Raw genomic sequence first — 20,046 nt, 5'->3', positions numbered from 1 at the left:
AACGGGCTGTATCAGCTGTTCGAGACTCACGCACTTACGGGCCCGTCCCCGGCGAAGTCTCCGCTCGCTGGCCTTTCCTTGTCAGCAACGCAGTTGACGGCCCAAACCGCCGCACCCGAGCCTTCCTACCTAGGCCACTTAGGTGTCGGCATGCACGCTCTCACTGACCCATCTTGGTCAGGAGCGCAAAGGGTTGACAACGTCGTGCGCGAGCCAGCTCGCTTGGCCGACAACGTCGCCGCGTTTCCCGACGCTTGCATGCCTCAGACTCACGTAGGCGGTACTTTCGACAGACGTGGGCCACCGTGCTCCGCGGTCGATCCGCTTGCCTATCGTGTGAGGCCTCATGCGCCCGTCGGAGCAGAAACAACCCTACACTCCTCCATGCCGTTTACTGGCCCTTTTCGGTCTGACGTGCATGCCGGAGAACAGGCGCGCGACCCTGTTACGGCCGCGCCTGCGTCGGAGCAATCGCCGCTGCACGCAACTGCGGCGCAGCTCCTAAACGTCCTGTTGGAAGCGGCGCGCTCGCAGCCTTGTGCTGTAAAGGGAGGCCTCGAGTCCCCTCAGCCAGGCGCACCGAGTAGCCTAAGGGTACCTCTGCCTGAGTACAGCGGTTATTCGGACTGCATGAGTGCCACAGAGTACCTCGAGGCGCTGCACCGCTATCAGTGGGCGATGGGCCTGAGCGACAGCGTTATGCTCGGTAGCGTATTGCCTGTATCGCTGACAGCCCAAGCGGCGCGGTGGTACCGACTTGTCGGCCACCAGGCTCGTTCGATGGAGGAGTTTAGGGCGCTCTTCCGTAGCGAATTCCTTCCTCTTGACTACGAGCGCCGCATGCGTCGCGAGCTAGAGCTTCGAACACAGCATCCCGACGAATCTCTTCTCGAGTACGTCCGGGCTTTGCAGGAACTCTACCTGCTTGCCGACCCTACGGCATCAGACGCTGAGAAGGTAGAGCGAGCCATTCGCCAGGCTCATCCAACCTTCGCCGCTTACCTTCGGAGCGCCCGTTATCGTAACCTGAACGAGCTGGCCTCCGATGCGAAGCGTATTCAGGGCGACATACTGGCGGCGAGAGCCTACCGCCCGCCGCCACCGCCGTCCGCTTCTCTCGAGCCTCGTTGTGCGTGGGCCGGTGGTGACTCGTCACCCCGTAATCCCCCTAATCACGAGGTGGCCTCGGCCGTGAGAGAGCAACGAGACGCGCCGGACGTTTCGGACCGCGCGCTCGACCCGTACTCGTACGCCCGGGCGTGCCCCTTTGCACTGCAGGGCGAACGAGAACGGAACCCCCGTGTCCCAATGCACGAGAAGAGATCCGATCGCGGAGCCCCCCCTGCGGCTAGCGAACGGAGGCCTCCTAGCTCTCAAGGGTCGCCAAAATCCCTCACTGATGGGGGAAAAGGCGTCGTCTGCTACCGTTGTCATGAGCGTGGCCACACCGCGCGATCCTGCAACGCGCCCCACCCGATGCAAGGGCCTGCTCGCCCGTCGGGAAACGGGGTGAGCCGTCGGTGAGCTCCCCCTCGCCGGCGGCTACAGCAGTACGAGAGCATGGGGGTGTAGCCCAACCTCTGGCACCGATGGCGTGTCGCACTGGACATGACTTTCCAGCCACGCCGGCGCCATTCATCGCCCTTACGATCGCTGGTCGAGAGTTTGCGGCGTTGCTGGATAGCGGGGCTTCGATCTCGCTGTTCGGCGAAGAGGTTATGGCTCATTTGCGCGACCGCTCTGTCCGCATTCGAGCTTGCGACACTGCCTTCCATCTCGCCAGCGGTACCGCCACCTCGTGCGGCGCTGCGCGGTTGGTTGTGTGCTGGGAGAATCGCGCGCGCCGACAGCGCTTCGTGCATCTCCCGGGTCTTTCCGTGCCCGTGATTCTTGGTCGCGACTTTCTCGCGCACACGGGTATCGTGATAGACGTCGCGAGCGGAGGCTACGGGGACGGCCCTTCCGGCCGTCCCCGTAGCCGGTCCGTGCCTAGCGCTTTCTCTCGAGCATAGCTCTACCGTGGTGGACGAGGTCTCGGCTACGCCGGTGACCACCCCGGTAAGCAGCAGCTCGGATCGCTCGCTGCCGCCTTTGCCGGACAGCTTGTCGACACATGAGAAGGCACGCCTGTCGTCGCTGTTGACACGTTTCAGGGACATGTTCACGGAACGCCCGGGTTGCACCTCTCTGGTGAGGCACCGGATTGACACAGGCGACGCACAACCGTGGAAATGCAATCCTCGCCCTGTCAGTGCGGCAAAGAGGAAAGCAATTGACCAGGCATCGGATGAGTTGATTGAGACCGGAGTTGTCCAACGCTCAAACAGTCCCTGGGGTTCACCGGTGGTAATGGTCCCCAAAAGAGACGGCTCTCACCGGCTCTGCGTGGACTACCGCCGGCTGAATGAGGTCACGAGGAAGGATGCTTATCCTATGCCTAACGTTGACTCGATCGTGGCTGCGCTAGGCGGTGCTTGCTACTTCAGCACCTTGGATGCTAGCCGCGGTTACCTGCAGGTTCAGATGGAGCCGGCTGACGCGGAGAAAACTGCGTTCACCTCCCACAGAGGTTTGTACGAGTTTACCCGCATGCCGTTTGGCTGTTCTGGAGCTGCAGCTACGTTCCAGAGACTGATAGACCGCGTTCTCGGGGACACTAAATGGCAACACGCCATGGCGTACCTCGACGACATCGTCATCTTCTCTCGAACGTTCGAGGAGCACCTCCGCCACTTGGAGGACGTCCTCGAGAGGTTGCGTGCCGCCGGGTTGACCTTGAACCCGAAGAAGGCTCAAATAGCTGAGACTCGCATTTCACTATTGGGCTTTACCATCGAGAGCGGTCGCGTTCTGCCGTGCGAGGAGAAGTTACGAGCCATTGTGGAGCACCCGACGCCGGCGAACATTCAGGGCCTGAGGCGCTTTTTGGGCATGGTGAACTACTACCGACAGTTCATCCCAAACTGCGCGGACCTCCAAGCGCCCTAGACCGCGCTGTTGAAAAAGTCGGCACGATGGAGCTGGGGGCCAGAGCAAGAGCGAGCCTTTCGGCTCTATCTCAAGCTCTAGTGGCCACAGCCGATCTGAAGCTGCCCGACCTCAACAGGGAGTTCGTTGTCCAAGCGGACGCGAGCGACCTGGGTCTCGGGGCGGTACTGCTTCAGGAGCACGACGGCGTCCTCCGGCCAGTCGCCTTTGCGAGCCGGTCACTTAACGCCGCCGAGCGCAACTACAGCGTGACTGAACGGGAATGTCTCGCTATAGTCTTTGCTCTCCGGAAGTTCGACTGCTACGTCGACGGTGTGCCATTTGTGGTGGAGACGGACCACATGGCACTCACCTGGCTTAAGCGCTTGCGCGAGCCCTCAGGCCGCCTCGCGCGCTGGGCGTTGACCTTGCAGCGGTACAACTTTGTTGTGCGCTACCGGAAAGGGAGTTCGAACGTCGTGGCCGACGCCTTGTCGCGTGCCCCCGTTTTGGCGTCCGACACTTGTGTCCGCCACTCCCATGAGCAGTTGCACCAAGTAGACTCCGGGGCCCCTGGCTCCAATGGGTCGAAAGGCGCGAACCCCAACGGCGAAGTGACTTTCGAGTCGACCGCCTCGGGTGAGGACGCATACCTGGTAGACCCTGTCACGTCCGCCGGTATCGTCTTCAGCAGAGAGGACCTACTCAAGGCACAGCAGGACGATCCGTTTTGTCAGCAAATTGTTGACGGGCTCAAAGAGCTGAGCTCCCAAGAGGAGCGGGGCGGTCAAGCCGCCGGGCGCAAACGGGCAGCTGGTATTGCTGTCGGCGCCGAGTGCCGGACGCAGACTGGTATTGCTGCGGGCACGTTGTATTCGTATCTGCTTGATGCTGATGGCATTCTTCTGCACTATGTCCCATCTGAAGAAGCTCCCCAGGAGTCTTTCAAGGTGGTGATACCCCGCAGTCTAAGGAAAGCCACCCTCGGCTATTTCCACGACTCGCGGTTGGCCGGACATGCGAGTGGCCTTAAGACTTTTCAAAAGTAGTGCCGCTCTGCTACCTGGCCTGGCATGAAGCGTGATGCCCTTCACTACGCCCGCTCATGCCGCGTGTGCCAATGTGTGAATTCCTCGTGGTGGCAAGCCTCCCGGGCTCATGCAGCCGATCGACAGCCAACAACCCTGGCAAGTCGCGGCCTGTGACATTATGGGACCTTTCCCAAGAAGCCGGAGAGGCCATGTTTTTCTCCTGGCTGTCACAGATCACTTCACGAAGTGGGTCGAGCTGTTTCCCCTTCGGAAGCTAACGGCACGCGCAATCTGGGACAAGTTGACCGAGGTCTTTACCCGCTTTGGCTTTCCGGCGGAGTTGATCACGGACAATGCGTCCTATTTCACGGCCAAGGCGTTTGTGGATGCGTGTGCTGCCTTTGGCATTAAGCACCGCAAGACAACCACGTATCACCCACAGGCCAACCCGACTGAGCAGATAAACCGAAACCTCAAGCCCTTGCTGACCGCCTTTGCGCAGCAACACAGGGATTAGGATGCCCGTCTTAACGAGATAGGCTTCTCCTTGCGGTCCACGGTGAACCGTTCAACCGGGTACACGCCCGCTTTCCTCAACTTCGGGACAGAGCTGCCTAACCCCATGGACCGTATTCTGCGGGGCGGTAGCGGGGCGTCCGCCACGAACGCCGGCCCATCTGGCTACGCGGCGTAACTGCGCTCACGGATGGACACAGCCCTCAACCTGGCGCGTTCCAACCTGGCAAAAGCGCGAGCTGGACAGAAGGCTCAATACGACCGGTCGCATCGGGAAGTGCACTACGATGTCGGCGATCTCGTCCTCAGGCGTAATCACGTCTTGAGTGACGCCGCCAAAGGCATCTCGGCCTCCCTGTCGGCCAAGTGGTTGGGCCCATACCGAGTGCAGACCAAAGTGTCGCCTCTGGTGTACAAGCTGGCTGACTCCCAAGGGAGGCAAGTCGGCGGTCCAGTTAACGTCTCCGACCTCAAACCTCAAGTTCGTATCATGTTTGTGTGTTTACAGGGAATAGGAGCAGCGGACGCCAACGCAAGACACTCGTGCCCGGTGTTACAAGCGTGCAGGGCAGTGTGCCGTTTCCTAAGACGGCGAAAAAGAATGCGGCGATATCCACCACCTCTAGCAGAAGCAAGAAAGCCAGAAAAAAAAAACGGTCCTTGTCAGGACCAACCTTCTCGATGCTTCGGTGGAGATTTCGCACTGAATGCGTTCTTCGTTCAACTGCCGTCTCTCTCTGTGTTCTGTTTTATTTATCTCTTACTTTACGTTGCTGCTATCTAGACAGCTGAAAATAATGCACATTACCCAATGTTGCCCGACTTTGCCATTAGCAGCCAACCTGCGGGATGAAATTATAATTTTAGTACAGGAACAATCGCTTCCGTGTGCCTTATTGGACAGCCTCTTGGAAAAGCTGAGCTAGTTTTCGGGTGTCGACTCTAGGTCTGTACAGATAGGTTGGGTTTCGCTGAGAAAGAGCCCTTACGCATTTTATTATTCAATACTCCCAAAAGGACGCAATTCGCATCTGTGTTACGACTTGCGCTCTTCGCTGCGGTGCTAGGGGGACTCGTTTTATAGATGAAAAAATTGTCTCTCATATGTTTCGCTAAAGCTGAGCAGCGCATTCGTGTATACGCCTTGTGCACCGCCTATAGAGGCGCCACTGATAGCCACCTGCGCCCCATACATCTGTTTACAGCTGCGCCCCATACATCTGTTTTGGGATGCATGAGGCTCATAGTGTTCTAGCTAGCAAAAAGGCAAAGCCCTTCTGTCGTTCATGCATACAAAATCACCATTTTTGGCTCACTGCAAGGCACGGAAAAGGGGCTTTGTGTAATGATAGCCAGGAAGTAGTGGAAAGGAGCTTTCTGGGTAGCTTCTGAATGTAGCGACATAAGTATCAAGCGGACCATGCGCGACACCCACACTACATTCACAGTCGAACCAAAGCTGCTGACAGTGGAGAAATCTATAATTACTACGCACGTGCACAAGGTTGGCGTTGTTCCACGCGACCCAACACTGCCGGTATTCAGGGCCACTGAAGAACTTCCTCGAGAACTACTCTTTTCCTACTCTTTTTCTTTCTACTCTTTTTTAGCGAGGGAGAGAAAGAGTCGGTTCAGAAACCAAACCATTATTTCCAGCAACCCTTGCGGCAGCGCGGTTCAGCGCCTAACCGTTCTATTGTAAATAGTTATACGTTACCAGGAGAGAGAGAGGCACCTCTTTTCTGGACAGTTGCACGGGAGTACAAAGGCTCTCGGGTCCGTGCCTTTTTTTGTTGCTGTTGTTGTTATTGGGGAGCGGGGGGGGGGAGGGGGGAGGGCGTCACGCACATTTGAAACGTTTCAAAGGAGATATGGGAGCAGCGGCACCCCCGAAAAGAATGGATTAGTTCCAGCAGGAACAGGCTCTTCGCCACTGCATGCTACGACGGCGGAGAGTGCATTTTCCTCCCTTTTAGATGTGAAGCATCTTATAGCGGAGTTCAATCCGGTGGTGGTGGTGGTGGTGGTGTGCGGCGTGACCACCCTTACTGCGCATGCGCATACCCTCTCCACACACCTCCTCTCCACTTCCCCTCTCCCATTCCCCCTCACCACTTTCCCTCTCCACTCCTCCTCTCCCGTTTCCCCTCTCCCCTCTCCAATCTTTGAAACGCAGGCTAGACATGCCGAAATTCTCTCCTGCGCAACGCCGCGATGAGCACCAGGGCATGTGCGTATCCTCCCCCTCTCTCTCCTCTCCTACGCTGCCGCCCTCTCGCGCGCCTGTCGACCGCGTTCCCCGCTCGCCCTGTGAGAATTAACGGCCAGGCTAGAGAGAAGACAAGACACGCGTAGCGTTCCTCTTCGCGTTGCAAGACGCGAGGTCGGTAGCATGCCCAGCGAGCGCCAACGGAACGCGATCGTGCAAGTGCTCCGGCTTCGCATCGCCTCATGGTCCCCGTTAGCGGGAAATGGTGCAATTTTTTTTCCAAACGTGACTTAGTGGCGTCTTCTGGTGGATCAAGCAGAAACTACTCGCAAGATGGCGACGGCGGTACCGTCACCTTAACCACGCAACAATAACGGCGGCGACCGCGCGCTGCCCAGAGCCGTCGCCCAGACCACCTGCCTTCGGCACGGTTTGTTGAAGCAGGGATCGTCCGTCAAACATGTCAGACTCTGCAGGCATAGCGGACAAGTTCCTGCGTACGTTTTAAGCACTTTTTGAGCCTGAAAACTAGGCGCAAAATTAAGTAAAACGCTTAAGGCGGCGGTCTCACTCCGGCGGCACGAACACGTCGTTTTTGTCACTTTTCCAACCGACGCGGCGGCTGTTCTCCGTGCTTTATATAGTTGACTTATATATCATTGAAAAGTTGATCTTTGTACTTTTCAAATATATTTATTAAAAACAAGTCAACCATTAGTATTTGGGGATGGATAGCCAAGAATAAGCGCAAGTTACACGGTTTTGGCTGACTGTGCCTCAGCAGTGACCATTTTTTAAAAAATCTGCTACAGTTACAGCACTGTTCTTTGCGCAGCACATTCAAGACATATTTACCTATTTTCTCAACGTAGCAAATTGATGTTGGACTTCTACTTTTTTGTTGCTGAGCTTTTGAAAACAGCCAAATTTAGTAACTTCCGCAGCAGATTGTCCAGTAACTATTCGCTAGAGAAAGTTCATTTTCGGGGCGTATGTAGAGGATAAGATTTTCCGTCTGAATACCCAATTTCATCGATGTGCACGTGCTACTTTTTAAATTATATTCATCTAAAGTGGGCGATATTCTCAATATAGGGACCTACCGTGGCCCATTTTCGTGGAAAGCTACTGAAGTTCCATGGCCGAATTTGCACGTAGAGAAACTATAGTCCCCGATCTATTTCCTGGACCTAGCGTTTTTCAATAAAGCAAGCAGAAATGCGATACGAAGCTCGTAAACTGTCTTAATTTTTCATGCTGAAAACGTCAACAAAAGTGGAGTAATCTTCAAACTGCGCTGAAATCTCCGCATGCATAGCTTAAAATATAATAGTTACGGTCTCCTTATATAATTATACACACTAATCACGCACAAATACTGCAGGAACACTGAGAAATCTGCATTATTCCTATCACTACAACGAAAATCTTCCTCTAGCGCCACCTAGACGGACAACACGAAAGCGCTGCATTGGAAAGCTCCCCGTCTCCCCGACTGTGGCGTTCGAAAACATTTTACTTCAGGGGAGAATGTCAACTTCAGACCATGCCCCAGCATCTGCAAGTCTTCTCTTTTTGTCTGCCTTTCAGACGGCTGCGCGGGAGAGCGTGAAAGCAAGTGTGAAGCATGGGCGCCTTGGGGGGTGCAAAGCCGTCTTGCATCGCGGCTGGGGGAGGGGGGGAGAGAGAGATCTGGCATAGCTTGGGTGGGGGCAAGTGCCGGTGTGGCTGGAGGCGGGCAAATGCCGATTTTGCACAGAGAGTATGGGGTGAGCGTCGTCAAGTGAAAAAAAAAAAAAAGCCGTACTCTCGGAACATCCCCCTCGTGTGCGTGCGTATGTTTGTGGCCCCACTCGGGCGACCACTAAAACCGAGGGGTGTGCAACGGCAGACAAAAGAAAGCAGAAAAACGGGCAGTGCGCGTGCGATGCGAGGGAACTGAGTAGATCTGCGTGGGCGAAGTATGTTTTGAATAGCACCTCAGCTTTCCTTTTCTTTCCTTTTTTTTAGAAAAAATGTCGTTTTCCAGAGGTGTGGTTTGCTGGGCTTGTTCATATGAATCCACAGCAATAAACATCATAAATACGAGATAAGGCACACATATATAGGAATGACACGACAACTGTTTTGTACTTGCTGCGTGTTCCTTTCTGCCACTGCTAACAAACTAAACACCGCAGAGTTAAACTAACTAAATTAACAATTAAACACAATTAAGATGTATACCTCCGCTTCTAAAAAATGTAGGCCACTCGAATTTCTTTGGTACCGGCTTCCTTTCCTTTATGCGTCGCAGCATTTTCCCCGGGCAAAAGTGCGTGAGCGCGAAAGTAACCCACCCCGTTCAACTGGGCTTGCTGTGCTCTGTACTTGCTAGATTAGGCTACAAGCGGAAACTTGGCAGGATACGCTCGCTCCGATTCGCCGTCTATCATATACTTTGGCAAGTTATGCATCGGACTGTTTCGCTTCAGGACGTGGGTTCGATTTCCGCCTACGACAGGCGCATTTCCATGGCAACGAAATCCAGGAACACCCGCGTATATATTTCCGTGCACTCTAAGTGTTCAGGAGTGCCCCATAGCGGCGTTCCTCATAATTACATAAGGCTAGCTCCAAGGGGACGCGGGCGTTTGCGAACTCTTCACTCTGAGTCGGAACACCGTGCAACAAGGCGCTCGCGTGGTTACCCTGCCTCCGCCCCCACTTCTATCACGCGCACCTTTAGACAGCCTGCGGTTACAGCCTAGGAACTGCGAGCTCACTTTGCGTATTTCTCTGATTCATTGCTCTTGCTTTGAATGATTGTACTTTGGGGTGTGGAACGCGGTTTCTGTCAGCCCAGTATCGCAAACTTCACACCTAAATTTGTATACCTGTTTGCTCGAATCACAAATAAAGTTTATATAAAAAGCCTTAGTGGTAAGCTTCGGCCGTATTTGCGGTCACCCTGTGGCATGTGCGGGCACATATTCATTGGGATTTTCCGAATGGTCTACTCTACATCTCTTCTGGCACTTGGATTTGTATGTTTCGGCCCTAAATAGTAGGCCTCCTAAGTTTTTTTATTTCTTCAGTAAACCTCCTCAGGCAAGGTTTTACAAACGGCAGGTGGCATACATGCGTGATACGCTTGGGGTCCCGGTTCGTTCGCTGCTGTATATCCTTGTGCGCAGACCATATCGGTGACTACGCAGCAATTCTTGCGGTAGCGGGAATTTGCGTCCAATGCTGATGTGGTGAGCTGGAAACCCGAAGTATGACATCGTTCCACGCAACACAGCTTTGCCGTCGGAAGACAGTGACATCCGATTGATAGCCTCCGGCCGGGAATCTTAGGCGCGTGCCTGTAGGCTTGTGTTGCTGCACTGGCGGCTGAAATCAACAGCTATTCCTCGATATCTGCGCAGTGCATGCTGTTGTGCTCGTGACACGCGATCGAACACCTCCTCTCTGTTTTCTTTGCTCAGCTCGTGCTTTATCAGCCGCCGCTTTCGCCTGAAGGAGAAACGTTAGGAGCTAACAACTCAACGTCTTTGGAAAGTCTGCCGTGCTGAGAACTTGCGATGTCTGAGGATAGCGGGTCGTAACTCGTAGCGTGAGTCGTAAGGCTGACGAGCCAACGTAGCCGAACTGGGACTTGCGCCTAGTAGCCAGACAAGAAGAGAAGCGTTTTTGAAAACGATAAGTTTATAAAAAGTATAGTTGGTATCGTTGTGCATAAAACACGTTTACATGAAAGCGACAGATGCGCATCGCGTTCATGTTAACAATGGCAATTCGCTAGGAAGGCGCATTGCAGTAATACGTCAGACAGGGATGGTATTGCTAGTCCCGGTCGAATCACAGGCCGTAAATCACGAAGAGAGTAACGGTGGCCTCCCGTCGTGCGAACTCCGGGCGTGCCTCTTTCGCTATAAGGTATTCATATTAGCGCAAAGCAAAAAACAAACACTCGAGAAGGAATTGGAAGGGAGCAGACAGGTCAGGCGCTGAAACCTTTCTGCTTCCTCCCACTTCTCTCTGTAGTCTTTGTTTCTTTGTTCGCGCTAATATGTATCTCTTTGTATAGTGGTTCATGAAGGAGAAAAACGTGGTAATTTTTGTCTCCCGTGCTTCAGACACGGCTAAGCGCATGTATCCCTCTGACATCAATGAACTCGGCCAGCAACCACATGGCCGCTGCGGCGAAGAGAAGACGAGGGGTTCTGTAAACGGCGTCGCATCGCCTTTCCGAAACGCGCTTGCAAAGCCGATGCGCTACTGTCGCATTCATGTAAACGGGATTATAACCGGCCTGCTGGGGCGACTCCATTCATTCAACAAGACGCCGACACGCCGTCTCCACAAAATGGTCTCCACGTTGTCTGAGTGTGGCCCAGTTCATCTTCCAGGGAAGTGTGCCTGCGTTGACAGTTTGCCGTAAACCGGCACGGCACGCACCTCGTTCACACGAATGCGACAACTGGCGCATCGCATCCATGTAAACGGGTGTAAGCGCTGGAAAGGCGCATCGCACAAATGCGCCAGGCAGGTGTGGATTTCGAGGGGTAAGCCGACTCATGGACCACCTTACACAATTGAAGGGGAACGCCGGCCCCTCCTCGAGTCGGCCTCGAGTGCACCTCTTCGATACTACACGACAGCTGCGGGGGCAGAAAGCGAGGACTTCTCGGGAGGGTTCATGCACTCCATGTAAACGGCGGCGCATTGCTCTAGGAAAGGTGATGTGCTACCGCTGCATTCTGTCGCATTCGTGTAAACGCAGCTGGAACGCGGCACTGTTTCCCACGGCAATGCAGTCTAATTGAGTTATTGGGGGAGACAAGGGTTTCCCAAAAGTCTGTAGGCTAACCAATCCTTCCCTGGGAAGAAGGGGTGCACTATGCACGAGGCAACACCACCAAGACTGGTGTAGTCTAGACCCCACGAGTACAGGAGATGGGGCATAACATCCACTGTGCTAGCCTGAAGCTGAGAGGCAGCATGGGGGGGGGGGGGGGGGGGCGATTGAGCGAGGATGAGAGCAGGTAATAAAATGTGTGCTGCAGCACGAAAGCCGACAGTCTGTGCTTAGTAACGGGAGACGCTAGAGAAAGGAACGCATTTCATTCGCATCCACTGGTGTCCACTGCTCGCGTAGATTTGAGCTTCTCGAGCGTGCGCTGTGCACTCTTAGAAAAAAAGTTAGTAAATGGTTAGTAAATGCTTGCATTTACTACTTTCGAGCGTATTTTACTACCATCGCGAAATCTGTTTACTAGCCAGCAGTTAGTAAAGGTCGTAAAGTGCTGCCTTCACTAACCAGAAAGTTTACTTGGTGTTTTTAACTAAGTAACTACTAGTCACCCACATTGCCAGATCTTCGTAGATGCGCAGTATACTTTGCCGTAATCGTGACAGTCTTTAGCAAAATTTAAACAATTTTTGTTTTGTTGATTACCTTGGAATTAAAGTTTCGTGCTACGTGATGGCACGCATATAAGCAATATAAGGGCACACGAGAATGTGTAGAAACATCAATTATTCTTCTAAATTCTATGATTGCCAACCAGTACACGGTGCATAGGAGCATAGTCTTCAAGCCGCTGCTAGAGTAGATATCAGCTACGTAAAAGTCTTGCTATTCTGTGTGTGCACTTGCGTGTGTTTTCTCATTCGTGATCAATTCATGCCTCTATGTATGTTGGTTGCTTTGTGTACCTACCACGGTAATTACATGAAGTAATTAGCGGCCATTCGTTAATGTACGAGGACAATGCCACTTCGTTTTTTTAGTCCTTTAGGTACTTTTGTAATAGAATCATCTTTATATGGCAATGCACACGCACATATAAACAAAATAGGCGTAAGCCTCTAATTGAGTTGTTAGCGCGGTTACTAACAACTTAGTAATGGACTAGCCATTCGAGCTAGTACTATTCACTCACTAACTAGGTAGCAAGTTCCACTAGCCTGCATTTTACTACCTTCACTTACTTTATTGAAAATCAAAATCCTATTGAAATAGCGTACGCGAATAGAGAAGTCGTTCCCCCGACAAGAGAATAACGCACCAGGACCATTCATGCCACGCATATATGTCGCTGAAGACGTAATTGCTTCAGCTCTGTCATACAAATGGTTTTGCGGTTCATCTGATGCTTTGCACACGGTAACATGATAAATAAATGCTGCATCAACCAAAAGATGAATTGATACTACTCTGCTGAAGTTTCAATTCAAATGAAATAAATGGCGGTACGTATAGCAGGGAAAACTGTGCTGCTTAGCAGTTAGCACGGGTTTGACACCGTGGGTCAGAGCGGCAGCGTTGTAGCACGCAATTGCCAAACTACCCGTCTTTCGAACATTCGGAAGCTTAGGTTACATTCGGAAGCTTATGTTACACGGTGAAGGAAGAGCACAGCTAGTCAAATAGAATTTGTCTTCTCCTACAGACGAACGAGAAGTTGTGTCGGGTATAATGAGGGGAGGAGGGGGGTGGGTGGGGTGGAGGTGTTACACACAACCACTGGGCGCGTTTCTTCCATGGGGGAAGGAAGGAGTACATACGAGTTTGCTTACACCCCGTGTTGCAGGTCAGGGTAAAACTGTGCCGTGTTCCCAACAAGGGCCGCAGAAATAGCGTCACGACCCTCTACAGGGTATCACAAACGGCAGAGTTTTGACAACGGGACAGAGTTGTATGCTATCCTGGAGGCAGTCTCGTCTTTATTCTTTCTTTTTCTTCCTGTCAGACCACCATGTCTCACGTTCCAGCACAATTGCAGTGACAACGATGTCTTCTGCATACTTTTGGCGCAGAAAGATTGCTGTCAATTCTACTGCGCAAATAATATATATATATATATATATATATATATATATATATATATATATATATATATATATATATATATATATATATATATATATATATATATATATATATGTAACACACTCAGAAACGACGCAGGGTTTCTAGGTTCGGTAAAAGATTCTCAGAAAAGTCAGACACGCGTGCGAAGCAATTTTATTTACGTTCCGCTCGGGGTCCGAGCTTATCTGATGAAGCTTAGACCTCCAGTGAAACGTAAATAAAATTGCTTCGCACACGTGTTTTTTTTTTTTTTTCACATTCTATATATATGTGTGTGTGTGTACGCGAACAGAACTTCCCTGAGCATTTGCAAATAATTCATAAACTGTGAATAGAAGCCCTCATGTCACCACAATTATTTGGAGAATAATTACTGCATAATTATAGCGTTCTCTCTACAAAATATTGCTGTCAATTCTTTCTCGAGAGAAATAAAATCTTTAGTACATAGATCGATTGTGTCAGGGTGTGTAACGGCATATAGAGTGGTAGACGTAAGTGGCTGTTTACTTGAGGAAGTACATAGAAATGGAACAAGAAAAAGGAGAGTTTATTATGATGACCGCTGTCTAGCTCAAGCAGATGACTGAGTAGTGACAATCAGTAAATGAGGTAGGAGGTAAACGACAGCGACAGAGGGGATTATTTACATAAGTACACTGTACACGGAAGGATGTGATGTCTCATGGTTCGCTTGTGATGTGACCTCCGCGATAGAGTTTGTCACCCAAACCCGCATTTCGGCACTGTATGTCACGGAGAGCAGCTGGCCAGGCAGCCTACGTGAGCGGTTTGCAGCGCAATTGTTCCTCCCGTGAAAAGAACCGCACCCGCTGGGGACAGGGACAAGTGAGCGAGGGTCATCACAGAAGGAGAGATAGAAAGAGGCGTCGTTGAAGGGGAGAAAAAAAAAAGCAGCCCTTGCGGCAGCGGCGCGTAAATAGTTACACTACCAGGAGAAAGAGGCACCTCTTTTCTAGACAGTGGCATGGGAGTACGAAGGCTCTCTGGGCCGTGCTTTTTTTTTTCTTTGGGGGGGGGGGGGGGGGGGCGGGCGGGAAGGGGGGGGGGGCGTGAAGCACATCTGAAACTTTTCAAACGAGCAGCGGCGCCCCTGAAAAGAGTGGATTAGTTGCAGCAGGGAGAGGCTCTTCGCTGTCGCGACGGCCGGAGAGCGCATTTTCCTCTCTTTTTTCCGGATGGATGGATGGATGCTATGAGCGTCCCCTTTAAAACGGGGCGGTGACATGTCTGCCACCAGGCTCGAAGAAAAAAAAAAAAAAAAAAACTTCCTTGTTTCATGTTGGCCTAATACCTTATCTACATTGATTAAATCTATGTTATTATACCAAAAAATATAAATTCACGGTCCATCTCTCTGCCTCTTAAGGCAGAATGACCTTATTTTTCCCCCATTATTTATTTTTGTTCTTTATCTCTACTTTTCTGCCACCAATACTCTAACCGTCTCTTACTTATTTCTATCGCGGACGTGTTCAGCTTTCCATTGTTGTCCCTAAAACCCAAGGCTTCATGTAGACTCGTGCCCACACGTATACCTGGGTGAATATCGCCACATTCAATCAGTACATGTTCCATCGTTTCCTTAGTTCCCCCGCAGCATGTACATTGTTCTTCTTCGTTACTAAATCTCGCTTTATAACTACGCGTTCTAAGGCAGCCCGACCTTGCTTCAAACAGTAAAGCGCTTCCCCTTGAATTATCATAAAACCTTTCCCTCCTTATTTCGTTTTTTCCTTTTCGGTAGTTACTCAGAGCCGGCTTCTTTTCCATCGCTGTCATCCAATAAGTCCTCTCCGCCTCTCTGACCTTCCGCTTAATGCTCCCTGTTGCCATATCGCCCGCACTGCCAGCCGTATATTTACTGGTGAGCCTCCTAGTTCTTTTTCTCCACTGCGTGTCAACGCTTTTTTCTATACAATACCTGAAAACCTTCTCTGCCCATCTACTCTCCTTCATTTTCCTCAGCCTCTCTTCGAATCTCATTTTGCTCTGCGCTTCCCTCACTTCAAAGCCTGTCCATCCCATATCACCCTTTACCGCCTCATTTGTCGTCTTCCCGTGAGCGCCCAACGCGAGGCGGCCCACCGTCCTTTGATTTACATCCATTCCTGATTGCACCTCTGACTTCATGCACACCACTGAGTTCCCAAATGTAAGCCCCGGAACCATCACACCCTTCCACAGCCCTCGAAGCACCTCGTACCTATTGTATCCCCATAAAGCTCTGTGCTTCATAATTGCAGCATTCCTCTTTCCCTTTGCTACCGATGCTTTCTCTTGTACCTCCATATATCTATCCCCCTCATTTACCCATACTCCGAGGTACTTGTACTCGCTTACCCTCGGTATTTTTTGGCCCTGTATTAATACCGTATGGTCTCCGTGATCATTGAATACCATCAATCCACATTTTGTTGCACTAAATCCTAGTCCTAGAGCCTCACACTCCCTTCCGCATATATCTGCCAGTCGCTGTATATCATCTTGACTGTCCGCAAATAAGACAATATCATCAGCATAAAATAGACCTGGAAGCTTCTGCTCAACCATCGCTCCGACCTGTTTGTGTGACAAATTAAATCCAATGTTGCTACCTTCTAGCGCTTTTTCCATCCTCGCCATGTACAGCATGAATAACAGCGGGGACAAAGGGCATCCCTGTCTCAGCCCCTTGCTAATTTCAACGCTGTCCTTGCTACTTATTCCTTCCCATTCTATACAAACTGTATTTCCTCGGTATATTTCCCTCAAAAGCTGTACACAGTCGTCACCTATGCCCACTTCCTTCAATATATCCCACAAAATTTCCTGATTAACGTTGTCATACGCCCCGGTGATATCTAGATAAGCTACGTATAAGGGCCTGTTTTCTATTTTAGATATTTCTATACACTGGGTAAGAACAAACAGATTATCGTCTAACCGCCTGTCGATTCGAAATCCATTCTGAAGTTCTCCCAAAATATCATTTTGTTCTACCCACGCTTCTATTTTTAATTTTACTGCCTGCATCGCCAACCTGTATAGCACCGATGTAATTGTTAGCGGTCTATACGAGCGAATGTTATCCTTTTCTCCCTTGCCTTTATAGATTAAGTTCATTCTACTTTTTCTCCAACTGTCTGGTATTTCCCTCTCCTGTAAGCACTTTTCTACGGCTTTCAGCAGTGCTTCTTTAGTGTTATGTCCGAGTTCGTTAATGAGGCTGACGGGAACCCCATCTAAGCCCGGAGTAGTGCGCTTAGGAATTTTTCCTTCGGCCTTCTTCCAATTGAAATTCTCTAGTACTACATCTTCGTCGGTTGCACTCCTTTGCGTACTTTTACTCACCGGGGGAATCCCCTGGGGGACCTTTTTAAACGAATCGGCTGTTATCTTTCGGATGTAACCTAGCGCTTCATATCCTTCCAATTTATTTCCTCCTTCATCTACCATATGTTGTTGCATTGTGACAGACTTCCTACCCAGCGCTTTTAGGTGGCTCCAAAATATCCTAGGCGCGGCCTTCTTCTTTTCGCGAATCTCTGTCATCCAGCGTTCACTTTCACCTTTAATTTTTGCCTCGACTAATTTCTGCACAATGGATTTTTGCTCTAAATATATTTCCCAGATTTGGTTGACTTCGTCCTGTGGCCGCTTCTCCTTTTTTGCCTTTCTGTGCTCCCGTGATGCCTGACGTCGCATCTCGATCGCTTCCCGGATTTCTTTGTTCCACCAACTTTTTGGCTTTTTCTTTCCTTTCCAACAAATAGTTTTCTTCTCTATTTCCATTTCTTTCGTGATTACATGTAGCAGCTCACTATACTTCCAGTCTTTGCCTGGTAGTTCGTCTACTTTTTCCTCGACTCTTGCGGCTATATTTGTTATTTGTTTGTCATTTAGATACGAGCTGCCAAACTTTGATTCTATGTTCTTATTTTCAGTTTTATATCCCATTTGTAATATTATGCGTTTATGATCGCTACCTAAGCTGTTAATGCCTTCTTCGTCTATTCTCATCTCTCTAAGTTTGTCATATATTCCTTCTGTCATGAGACAGTAATCAATGCTCGATTGCCTGTTTCTGACTTCCCACGTGATCTGCCCCTCACACTTAGGCCCCACGTTAACTATCTCAAGACTATGTTGCTCGCAGAGATCTAGCAATAACTTGCCATTGGTGTCTGAATATCCGTCAAGGTCATGAATGTGAGCGTTCATGTCCCCTAGAAGGATTATCTCGGCATCATGACCAAATTCTTTAATATCGGTGCTTATGCATTTCACTATCTCCAGATTCTTTTCTCTGCAGTTATTGCCTGTCCACAAGTAAGCTACACCTAGCCACGTTTTCTTTCCACCTACTGTGCCCGAAACCCACATGTGCTCTGAACACGTTTGTTTCACTCTCTCCCATTTTGTTCTGCTATGAATTAGCATTCCAACCCCCCCACCTCTCCTTTCTGATGTGATCCTGTTACATCCTTCCCAAACATAATTTTCAATATGTGGTGGCTCTTCCAAGTCTCTAAGGTGTGTTTCTGTAACCGCATAAACACCTATCTGTTCCTTGTTTAACTGTCCCTCAATCTCTAACCATTTTGCCTTTTTTCTGCCACCCTGCATGTTAATGTAACTAATTGCAACACGCGCCTTCTCCCTTCTTTTACCTTTTCTCTGTTTTTTCGCTATACTACCTGTCAAAGAGTCCCCCTGGTTGTTTTCCTCATTACAAGCTACCATGGGCACTGAAGGGCCCGCGTGCCCCCCAAAAAAGCTACTGCGCGTCCTGCAAGACGCCAACCCACCTCATGGCCAAGCCTCCTATCGAAGTGTATTCCGTCTCTTCGAAAACCACCCCACCTGTGCACCTCTCTGTTTATTTCCACTACCTCGATGCCTTTCTCTCTACTCATCTGCCATATCTCTTTGTTTGCGTCGACAACCGCTCTTTGCAGGTTGCCGTCACGCACCGGTACCTCCGGTATTGTGCATACCACTATCTGCACCTGAGGGGAAATGGCGCGCATGTCATCGACCCCTTTCGCCAATGTGGTCGCTAGTTCGGCTGATTCGTTACTCAAGACGTCGTTTAGACCTCCCGCGATTATCACGAGGTTACGTCCATTAGACTTAGCTGCGAGTTTTGCGTTAGCTTGTCTCATCACTGATCCCAGCCTATGGCCCGGGAACTTTCCTATTAAAACTCGTTTGTCGCCTCTCACCCTTTCCTTGACTGCTTCTGCGCATGTAGCTAAATTCGAGTCCCCGGCGATTATCACGTGATCCGACTTTTCTGGTGGACTCTCCCGCACCTGGCCACTGCACCTGTTACTAGCGCGTGCTACTGCTGTTGTTTTGTCCCCTCCCGTTCCCAAGACTACTTCGCGGAAGGTGGGTCCTGTGTCCCTTGCACCTGTCTTTTCCAAACCTGTTTCCCCCTTCGCGCCTACCACTGTGGGGGTCGATGCCCCATTTTTCCCGCTGTCGCCTGCTTCCCTGTTCCCCGTGGCTACATTTGCTGGCATGGCTACCTTTGCCAATCCCTCCTCGGCTGACTTAAGCCTTTCCGCCATAGCCATCGTTTTTTCCCGCTCTGTCGCTACCGCTTTCTCCAGCTCGGAGATTCTCACCTTGAGCTCATTCTGGGCGGCCATCATTATTTCCATCTTCGCCTCTAACTCGCATTGCTTACACTTGGCGTCAGCTCTCTCTGTCGTCTCATCCTCACAAACCTCTATTTTCCGCCCCATTCCGCATCCTGAACACTTTACGGTCTTTTTGACCATGGCTATAGAGCATTCACGCGGCAGATTAGATACACTTAAAGCCAAATGATATCACAAAACTCCGCAAGTATGTTACACTTCAAAGCACCTGTGCCCCTTTCAGCCACGTGGTGGCCAACAAAACAAATATTAAAAAAAAACACCCGAAGCGACTGTCACACCACTTTGTACCAACAGCACAAAGTTGTAAGCTCTATTAAGCTGCAATCTAGTGGCTTAACTAAAGAAACAAGCTCGAATCATGCAAAAAAAAAAAGCACTTATCTGACGCTGTCATTCCGGAGCCCACGAAAAACACGTCCGTCCTCTAGCAGCACCACTACACCACTACACTTTCCAAACGTGACTTGGTGGCGTCTTCTGGCGGCTCAGAATGAAACTACACTGCAGTGGAACCCCCACCTTAAAGCAACTGAGAACTGCGTAACTCGCCGGTCCGCGTCCATTTTTAACTACCCAAGCAACTTCGGCGCACGCCACCAGGCTCCGCCACAGTACTCAAAACTCCAGCGCGTCAGCCCTATCCCCCCCTAGGCCTACTCTAACCTGGCTCACACCAATGCCTCCTTGACTAGATGCCCGCCGCGTGGTCCGGTAACCCGGTTCCGTACCCTCTCCCTCTTTTTTTCTCCGCGGTCAGGCCACGAGCGCCTCCTATAGCGCACGCCT

The sequence above is a fragment of the Rhipicephalus sanguineus genome, chromosome 5, assembly GCF_013339695.2.
Source record: "Rhipicephalus sanguineus isolate Rsan-2018 chromosome 5, BIME_Rsan_1.4, whole genome shotgun sequence".
Classification (NCBI taxonomy): Eukaryota; Metazoa; Arthropoda; class Arachnida; order Ixodida; family Ixodidae; genus Rhipicephalus; species Rhipicephalus sanguineus.
The sequence above is the reverse complement of the archived record's forward strand: the minus strand, read 5'-3'. Positions refer to the sequence as shown.